Raw genomic sequence first — 10,794 nt, forward strand, 5'->3', positions numbered from 1 at the left:
CCATGATTTGATTTTGATTTCAAGTTTCCAGGCTGACTGCAGGTTGAGCGTCTCAGTTCCTCTAAGACCATACAGAGCATTCTATAAGGCACCAATCCCAACATGTTATGCATTCTTTACTTTGCACAAGCACCAAACTCAGATTCCACTTCAGTCTAAACACTATTTAAACACCGGGACTGACAGGTTTGTTCATTGCTACGACCACATGTGAAACAAACAGGAGAAACCCTCCCCAACAAGTGCACTTGATGTTTGTTTGATAAAAAAATTAAAGCAGCAGTTTTTTAGGAAGTTGTTTGGACTTGAAAGACCTTGTCCCAGTTGTCACCGTTCTGCTCCCTGTTTGTTTCCTGCCTGGCCACATTCATCTTCAGTCTCCTCATTTTGACATGGCCCTCCCTTTGTCTTTGTTTGGGTTTCCCTTCTTTTTTACCTGTCCAGCCCTGCTCCACCCACTTACTCACCTGCAGCTCCTTCCCATTAATCAGCCTCAGTATAAACCAGAAGGACTGTTGTTGATCCTCCATCATGTTGTAGATCCTCCAGCCATTGCCTCCATCTTGCTAGTTACTCTCCTCTACAGTGTATTTTATAAGAATTTTCTTTGACTGGCATTTTATATTCATTATGTTTTATTAACACTGTTAAGTAATGAAGACTTTATTATATTATTGTAAAATGTTGACAATCTAAAACAATGTAATAATGAAGTCTTAAGTATAACATTGATCTGATCCGTCTGATAATGATCTTCTGGAATTAGTTTTTTTCTTTTCAAAATAAATCTCTTCAACTTGCTGCTGCAACTAGTTTGTCCTTGGATGAACTGACAAGAAAACATTTGAAAATGGCTGCTGTATGCACCTCCTTAATTACCACGAGACAGTAGGAATTCTCAGATTTAAAGCGTAAGTTTGACATTAGGTTGTAAAGAGTTGAATACTTGGCTGTCTGGAAGAAAATAATTCTCCACACAATAATGGGGAAGAATTTCACAGGTTTGCAGTTAATGTAGTAAAAGTTGTAAAATCAGCAGTGTGTCTCTTTAGTCCTGACTCTTTGTGTGTGTGTGTGTGTGTGTGTGTGTGTGTGTGTGTGTGTGTGTGTGTGATGGTGTGGGGCTGCAGGTTTCTTCCACACAGCAGCTCTGCAGTGAAGCTGCTGCTAATCAGGAAGGTAGGAAGTCACTACTCCAAAACAGAAATCTGGAAGTCATTTGGAAAAACTCCAAACACTCTCTTCTCTCCAGCATTGGCTCACTGGTCTCTGTCTTTCTCTTTTTCTCTCTCGTCCCTCACTGATTCTCTATTTTTCTGTCTCTTGTCTATGTGTTTGTGTTTCTGCTATTTTCTCTTTAGGTTTAAAACTCGGAAAGACCGCTGCTTTCTTTTTTCTTCATTGTAAATTCCTGTTTCCAAGCTCAGATGTTCCCTGAATGAAACCACAACAGTTTGTATAAATGACTTAAACTAAATTCATTTGCAGATAAGTTAAAAACGTGAAATAAAAAGTTTGAGGCTGTTGGTTGGATAAAATAGCTGTTTAGTTATATTTGGGCTCTTGTGTTTGCTTTTTTTTTTTTTTTTGACATTTGATAAACTGATCGACCAGCTCCTCATATATGTTTTAGTGCCAATAAAGATGCTAAGGTGGTGAATTATGGGGGATTGATGTGGTTAACAGTCCGTCTCAGACCTAAGACAGCTGACTGTTTGCTGGAGTCTTCTCCCTAATTTTCTCTGTACATTAACATTTTCACATCTTGAAGAGCTCAGTGTCATTCTTACCTTTTCTCTATTTCCTGTATCTCTGCCCTCTTGTTGCTCACTCTCTCCCTCTCTCTCTCCAAGGAGTTCAGGAGTAACTAACCTTGTTTTTACGACTACAAACCCTCCGTCCATTTATCTGTTATGTTGTCTGGGCAGCGGCCAAGTCCTGCAGAAAATATTCACTTAAACATTGCATTAATATCCTGACTACTGGAGGTGCACTTGATTTATCCCAGCTGAAACCTAAGCAGCCTCTGAAGTGGATACCTAGCATGAAGGGTTTGATAAATCAGTCACTCTTTAAACCACACACTTCTGGCAGCTCTTGTGTCTTAGTGCCACTTAGCTAAACAGGTCATCAAACAATTAATTTCAAACTCTTTGCTCTTCTCTGAACTACTGAACCCTAATTGAGCTATTTAGCCCGACATTGGTGCTGGTACGTCCCACTGGCTCAAACGAATGATTGGAGCTCTGTGAGTTATGTGTAATCTCAGGAAAATGAACATGCAGCTTTTTGCAATACTTAAAAAATACTTAAAAAATTAAAGACCATGCCAGATATTGTGCCTTGTTCTACTGAAAGGATTGAAATGGTTTCTTGCTAAGGAATGAAGCCTCCTTCTTGTTATTGTTCGTTCCCCTCAGGTTCTTTGCTGTAGGAAACACAGACCCCCACTAGATTAGTGTTAGCACCTTTCTTCTTGGGCATCCTGGCAACATGGGTGACCGGCTGTTGCATCAGCCTTCTTTTTCAGTCAGTTGGTTAAACAGGGACTAATGCAACCGTACCCTCAATCCTTCCACTGCCATTACTAACAACACCTGACTTGTCTTAGGAAAATACGCCGCATACAGTAGCATTTTTAGTGCTGTGCTTAAGTTAAAGTCAGTGTTGAAACTGGAATCAAATTTTCTTTTAACTGGTTTAAATGGTGACCCTGGGGTTGTTGGACCTGCATTTTGAACATTGGCCACATACAGCAAATTAAGCTCTGATTATTCAATTCTCTAATCCAAACGATGCAAGTTTCTTGTGCTAGTGTCACTGCCTTGCTCAAGGGAATTGACCCTCTAACTACCAAGAGTTAGTTTTCCTCCTCCTGGAATAGAACCTGTGACCGGGCGTTGTGGGAACATATGGTCTTTATCTAGGGACGTGAACGACTAACTCGAGGAATTGTAGCACCTTGATTTGCTTACCGAGCTATGACCTCAATTCTTTTTGTCCATATTTTATTAGTTTTATTAGTGCGTTCTTGTGTCGAGTTCTATAAATAATTTTTTTTTACTGTCTGGAAATGCTTTAATAAAGCAGAAAAACATAAAAATGAGGCTGCAGTCGACATAACTATTCCAACTCCCATTCCCAGGTCGTTAGGACTGCACGCTGTTGAGGAAAGCGAGCCTGCATTCACATCCTTATGTGACAGTTCTCAAAGATATCAGACCTACACATAGATGTGACAGATGAACTATGGCACTTTTTATGGTCAGATGTTGTCAGTAGACTCCGCGCGAACCCTAAACAGTAGTGAAAGTAGTAGAAGATGGATTTTAACTAGTGTTTACTTGTGTTATTATTAGTAGTAGTGTTTGAGTTAATCTAGTTTTCCCCACACACCTACATTCAGATAAACGTTGCAGTGTGTTTCATCTTACAAACTGTAGACAATATCACATTAGGTATTAACATGACTCCACATTCAGAAGTGTCTAAATATACATCCGCCTACCTCTCACCACATCCCACCATAGTACAACCCAACCCATCACTTCAGTTACTGGCCTAATCACTGGCAAGGTATAGATTTTATGTCATGACTGACTAAGGTCTGATCTGGAGACGTAACTTCAACACTGACATCTGTTTAGCAAAAATACAGGAAAAACTCCATCAGAGATAAAGATTAACAGAGACGTTTCTGCACACGGCAGCAACACAGACCTCAGGATGTGATGGATGATCACACATCATAACAGAGGAAACTTTCTTGACACGTTGACAAAGTGAACTCTCTCTGAACACATAGTCATTAAGTCTACCTGGATTTAAAGTTTTGTTGACAGACTCAAGGCTTCTTCAAGGTCAAGAAGACCTAACTCTGTTTGTCCAGACATTCACATGATAAATACTGATAGTGTTTTCAAGGTAAAACAGATAACTTTGACCTCTTGTTGACATACTAGTCCATTTCTAGTCATTACATAACATTTGACGTGTGTAGAAGGGTAAACTTCACAAAGACCTTTACAAGACATGTCAATTTTGACAGGTGTCAGGAACATTGGTGTAAGTAGTGTGAGGTTAACAAAGGAAGGAAGATGGGTCGGTTGTTCTGTTGGCTTACTTGAGTTTGAGCATTGTCCTGTCCAAGAACCCTTGTGAGAATTGGCCATTGTTGTGTTTGGGGGGTCGCTGGTCTTCATTCAGTAACTGCTTGATGCCTGTTTCTGTGAATGGTTCGGTAGTTTGGCTGGTTTGAAATGAAAGTGACGTCAGCAAAGCTTCATCTGTGCTCTCGGGGGTTTTTATGCGGTTTGGAAAACGTCCACCCAGCCTGTTCCTCTGTTCCGAAACACATTCCTGTACCAGATAAATCGCCTTCATCTATCAAACGATGAATCGCTGTGATATCAGAGGGGGTGCTGAATCAGCAGGGAGACCTTCTCATAACTCTGTGGCTGTTGTTTGGCCGGCAATCAGCATTTTCCTGTAATGGACCCAACAAGGAGAATCGAATCAGAATGAAAAGTGTTTCGCAAACACACAAATGCTGAGGACTTCCAGCTCTGCAAAAGCCTTTGAAGGAAATTGTGAGTCTGTTCCTGGTGGGAGATCGATCAATGGGGAGAGAAATCACAGATGGTGATCACAAACCAAATGGCTGCTGCTGAAAATATACAGCGTGCACCTCGGTATCCACTTACTAATCTAATTTGAACTGGCTGCACGTTGAACTTCATAGAGTTACATGTCTTTAGAGCTGTCAGAGAGGTGCTAGAGAAATGGATGTTTTTAAACCCAGAGACCCTCGTTACATTTGTAAGCACTTAATAAAACTCTCTTTAGTGTAAAACCTGCATCTGCTCCTGGCATGAAACAGCACAGGAATTTCTGACCTTGAAGAAAAACAATTCACTTGATCCCTTTTCTTTTCTTTTACCGGATAAACAGACAGGGATGAAGAGCCTGTTCTTCATATCAGCTGCTCCTCGATAGCAGCTGCCAAGTAAACACTATGATGGTCCTGGAGTTTGGAGTTTGGAGGAATAAGAATGACGTCAGCAAAGCTTCCTCTGTCCTCTTTGTGGTTTTTAGGTGGTTTGGAAGACCCAGCCTGTGCCTTTCTTCCGAAGCACATTTCTCTAGCAGATAAATCGCCTTCATCTGTTTAAAAAGAAATCACTGTTATCAGAAGGAGTGCTGAGTCAGCAGGGAGAGCTTCTTATAACTCTGCTGTGGCTGTTGTTTGGCCGACAACCAGCGTTTTTTTTGAGATGGAGCCAACATACGAATCAAATCACAAAGACAAGTGATTAGAAAACACACATGTAGGTAAATGCTGAGGATCTGCAGCAAAAACATTTTTAAAGACGTTGTCAGTAAATTACTTGGAATAGAAATGATGACAAATCAAACAAAATAGCTGCTTAGAACCAACATGATACTAATGTGGGGGAACACTGAGAGTCATTTGAAGTAAGTAATTTACAGCTAAATCAAACAGGCATTTGGCAACTCGGTTGCTCCGTATCCCCATCAATTCTTAATGGAATGTTATGGTGTCACATGACCTAAAGGTTTTGTATTGTCAGTGGATCTTAAGTGCAAAATCTGACTGCTTACTCATGGCACAACACAACATTCGTATCTCAACCCTGTGCAAAAAAGACCTGAGGGTCTTTAATTTCACTTTAAATTTTGAAGTTGTACATCTTGGCTTACATTATGGCATTGGAAAATCTCTTTTGTACTTAAATCTTTCACTTGGTGTAGTGATTCCTGCTTTCAGGGTAATCAGATTACCTGTCGGTTTGTCGTGCTTTAGCCAGTATTGGCAGCATCATCATTGGAATGTCCAAACCTATACACTCATGTTACCCAAGTGCTGTGAGATTATTGAAGGTTTTTCCAAGAATTCCTTCGAAATTCCAGGTTTCCTAATCCAACCCCAGCTGTTAATTTGAGGTCATAAAGCCAGTAATTCAAAAGTATGAGTGATTTACTTCCAAGAACAAATGCATCCTCACACCTGCTGGGCTCTGCAGTATAAAAACCTATTGCTGCAATTCAACATTTCTCTTAAAATGGCTCATTTTCTGCTGTGCCTCTAACATCCTGAGCTCTTTAATAACAGTCATAGCTCGAGAAATGACTGACAGTTTTCGTTTTAGAAGAAATCCCTTCTGGTTTGGCTCTCGCTGTTTTTATGTGAGCTCCTGACTCCCTGTAATTCCAGTGGTTTTGTTTCTTCGAGTGATTACTGCGTCGCGCTGTCGGCTGAAAGAATGATGACTTGAGCACATTTGTCTTTCTGTGAAGACTTGAAACTCAATTAGAGGGGGTCCTGTGGCAGCCCACTTCCGTCTCCTGCGTCTAATAGCTCTTATCATCTGCTGGACATGACGCTTGATTGATGGATTGACTCCTCCTCCATAAAGACCCTCCTGTCTTTCCTGTGTGTATTCAGAAAGAGACGTTTTGTGAATAAGTCATTGACATTGGAGGTGAGGCTTAGAATATGTTGTTAGTTTATTACCATCTTTGTCTCGAATATCTGAGCTGTTAGAGACGCACACAGCACAGTGGGTTGTTATACTGTCGGATACGATCTCGTAACTGTACAGTAAATCAAACCAGTGGCTTAGAGTTCTGCTTCAATTGTGAGTGACAGCTCGTAGATCTGCACAGTAAAACTACTTAACCTCTAACTCTTTTGATGAACCTCTAGGAACCGAGCTTCCTGCTGTAAGAGCTTCCACAAACGCTAAAGTATTAGCGTTTATCTTTAATCAGTTGCGATAAATGTTCTGGTACTTGACAATCGAAATCCCCGAGTAAAGTTTTGAAGATGGATGTGTCCCGTCAGAGCTAAGAGAAACACGCTGACGCAGGTGAATGACTCTGCCTTTCAAATTACCCGTGATTGATGTCAGAGGTCAGGTTAACCTCCCACCTCTCACAGTCTGTCAGCACATTGTGAGCATTTCACTGCACTTTGGGACATGAAAGGGCCGTGTCCTCTTGTTCTTTCCTCACAGAGTGATGCAGTGATGGGGCGGGCAGGGGTTCCCACAGATCCTGTGGACACCTGCAACACCTGCAATTCCTTTATGCTGCTGAAATAGTCCTGCTTTATTTTATGTGTCCCTCAGTTGCCTGATGTCATGCTCTCTGCCTGTGTCCCACCTACAAACTCTAAAGTTTGCTCTAAATCATTTTGTAAAGTGGAACAATTAGTGGAAAAGAGACCTTTAAATCAAAAATAATTGTGTTTGTGAAACGTCCTTCTTCTCTCATCTGCTTCTTTCTTTCTTTTCTGCTTCCTCTTTTCTTCTTCTCTTACGCTCTTTGGTTTGTCCCAGTTTCTTCCTCCTGAGGACGACCTCTTGACATGATGCAGGATCATTAATCACATCCTCCAGAGTTCAGGCTGTGCTCACACGTTGCTCCTTGACTCTCCTGTCTGATTTTTCAGAGCACGACCCAGTCAGAGGTCAAAGGTCATGCTGTGATTACAGGCCGCTTGCCAACAGCAGCTCGTTACAGGAGCGCGGGGAGACGTAGCAACAGCTGCTCGTTAAATCTTTATTTATCCAAGGAGATCTGACAGACCTCCGGCCTGTTTCATACACGTCCGCATGTTCAAACTGGGAGAACACCAGTACAACCAGTCCACTGCTGCCTCCAGTTAGTGGGCAGCTTTAGTCGGTGTGGCATTTCCCTGTATGAATGAATCATTGATCTGTGCAAACATGATCGCCTCACTGATTTCTAGCGGCCACTGAACTGTTTTCTTTCTTTTTATTTTTTTTTTTTGTCAGTAACAAAGTTTTCATGACAAGATCAATACGTGAGATTTTTTAATAGTGTTTGTGTGGTGAGACATTTAAAATAATGTCCTCTTAATAAATGACACATGATGTTGGGTGGTATATCTGGGATTTCTCATCAGCCAAAAATAATAAATAAGTAAAATAAAATCAGCAGCGAACAAATACAGGCCAATTTACCGTATCCTTCCGTTTCCCTAAAAATGTTAACTCTCACTAATATCGTGTGTCTTAGAATACATTGGTACTCGGTCTGATCTTCGTACTGTATTCCTGACCTTCAACAGTAGAAATGGTTATAGAGAGAGATAAAGTTGTTGCATAAATTCTTAGACCACAAAATGTACAGCACAGAAAGATTTTCTTCACATTTCTGTGGGAATGTGATTCGCTAACAATAGCACTTTGGTGGTTAGAAAAAGATTGTGGTTCTGTTCATCCATGCTTCTTCTAAACTGCTCATCCCTTTAAGGGTGTGTCAAGTTACTGTTCTTACCTTAACCTCATCCAAGTGCTGTGAGAGTCTTGAAACAGCTTTAAGAAAAGCTGGTGGTCAGACAGACTGGACGTTGTACTGCAGCAGTGCATATTTTGGCAGAAAACACATGTGGTGACATTTTATTGATGTAACAACTTAGCATTTAGTTAAACGTCGACTTATCCTGATTGTGTTAATGGCAAATGGATTCTGTGTGTCTGCCGCTTTGTGGCCCCGCAAAGTAACAATCTCAGGAACTGTTAGTGTGTCTTTCGGCTCCTAGGGGATTAATTTTGCTTTAATGAATGTTTACACTCATTCTGCTGTATCTGAACGTGTGCTGAGCTCAGGGCCCATGTTAATGAAACATCTGAAAACATGTCTGTTCTTCATCTGAGCCATGTTGTAATCCCGAATGCACAAAGCTACATAGGAGAAACAAGCAGGTCAGATGTCCAAAACTTTGCTGTGACCTGTGAATGACTGCTTGGAAAGGTCTGAGCTTTTTGTTGACAGTAATCAGAGTGGGAAGAGGATGTGATGAAGCTGAGGGAGCGTAATGTGAGGAAATAATCAGTTAGCAAACCTCAGTGGTCCGTAGAAAGCAGCTCTGGAACATCTGGGAAAGTGTGAGAGGTGGGTGTGATAAAATCCAGGTATGCTAAAAATGAGAACTTTGCAGAGTAATTATGAAAATGTCATGATTGACAGAGAAGCAGAGGAGGAGGAACATCGTTCACATTGTCTTTGAGGCTGAACAGACCAGGTGACCCTGACACTGATATTCAGCAGTCGGAGTGGAGGTTTGAGGAAGCTGGTCACTGTAAGAGGAGTGAAGGAGACCAATAACATCGAACTGGAGGAGGTGGTCTACAGCACCTCCTTATCAGTTTGAACATCTCTCTCCACACAGTTTAACCATTTACACATTAAATTGTGTGATTGTAATATGATATCCAGGTGGGACAACAACCATATGCAACCTCAGCAACCCTCTGGGTGTCAGCGACTCCATGGAGGTGAAATGGCTCGAACTCCCACCAGTCTCTTAAAGCTGAAGGTGCTGTGACTACCCGATCCATACTGGAGGCCACTTGATTCTGGGCTTAGTGAATAGATAGGGAGAGATGATTGGGAAGGATTCAGAAACTGCTGAAAACTGCTTCTTTGTACATGTGTAGAACTTAACAGGTCCAGATCAGGCAGTGATGAGCCTTTCAAGGGTGAAACATCTTCAAGAACCTAAAGCAAATCTGTTTGCCATCAAAAAGCCCTTAGTGAATACACTGACCTGGATGACTGACCTCCACAGTCATACAGCAAGAAACAAACATATGTTAGTGGAAACATGGGGAGCAGACTTTTAGTGGAACTAGGCTTCACAATCTATCAGTGGTGTTTGACACAGGTCAGCGTGGGTTGAAACCCGGTTTAAAGCTTTAAGGCTAAAGGCTCAATCTTAAGGGCAAAGCCCCTGATAGACCTTAGGTAGTGGCTCCGACATGTGATTCTCTCCAGAAATCCCAAGTCATTTTCATCCAGTTGATGTTAGGATCTTCATGGCTTAACTTGAGCCTCTGACAAGTTTCCTGCTAGCGATTCTGGATACAATTTTGTTCCATTAATGAGATTCTCAGGCTTATAGAAGGCTGTGCTGTCTGCAGTATGCGTGATAATAGACTTTGGCAGTTTGTCTCTCTCAGCTTCCTGTGTGAAAAACTGCAGACCATCATTCAGTCCCACAACGAACACATCATCGACCTGATGCTGCTGTTCGGTTCGATTTTACATCTCACCATAGAAATCAGCTGTTTCTGTTGTATTTTGATTCTGCCTTCAGTTCCTTTTGTTGCTGTCCATCTTCTGCTACATAGTTTTTTCTTTTGAGTTGAGCTTAACGTCAGCAGACATCTCATGAACCGAGTTTACTTGTAGTTGAGTTTAGTTCAGTCTCACATATCTGAACAAGAGTTGAAAGGAACTAAACTGTGTAAAATATTCTGAAGATGGAGTGAGAAGGGAAACAATGAGAGAGCACAGGGTTTATTATGAAGGAAAAGTGTTTAAATGAGAGAAACACAGCAGAACCTTTATCTGTAAACCTGTGATGGAAGTGGGCAAAAACAACCAGAACCCAGTCCTGTCTGTTAGTCCAACGATAACCAAAAGGTGTTGAGTTTAATAAAGATTTCTGTTGGACACAGAGTTCATGTTGATCCTCGCAGTCACTTATCAGACTGTTAAAATAAAGCCACTCGTGTCAGCTCAGGACACGTCAGAGACCGAGACCTGGTACTGTAACCTGTTCTCTAAAGCTCAGCCAAGACACAGTAAGTTTACCGGTGGATGACACCATTTTGTCCATCCCACCTGATGTTCGTCCTGTAGATACACACTGCAGCTCAAACACCTGAGCTGAGAAACCCTGATTGTGTGTGTGTGTGTGTGTGTGTGTGTGTGTGTGTGTGTGTGTGTGAGAGAGACAGA

At 41.5% G+C, this 10,794-nt stretch overlaps 1 protein-coding gene across 3 annotated transcripts in view; it reads left to right on the plus strand.

Annotated features, from left to right (window-relative positions):
- sugct (succinyl-CoA:glutarate-CoA transferase) overlaps nt 1-10,794 on the plus strand; it is a 64,381-nt gene that overhangs the window by 24,497 nt on the left and 29,090 nt on the right. The window lies entirely within an intron of this gene.

This window comes from Channa argus, chromosome 19 (assembly GCF_033026475.1).
Source record: "Channa argus isolate prfri chromosome 19, Channa argus male v1.0, whole genome shotgun sequence".
Classification (NCBI taxonomy): Eukaryota; Metazoa; Chordata; class Actinopteri; order Anabantiformes; family Channidae; genus Channa; species Channa argus.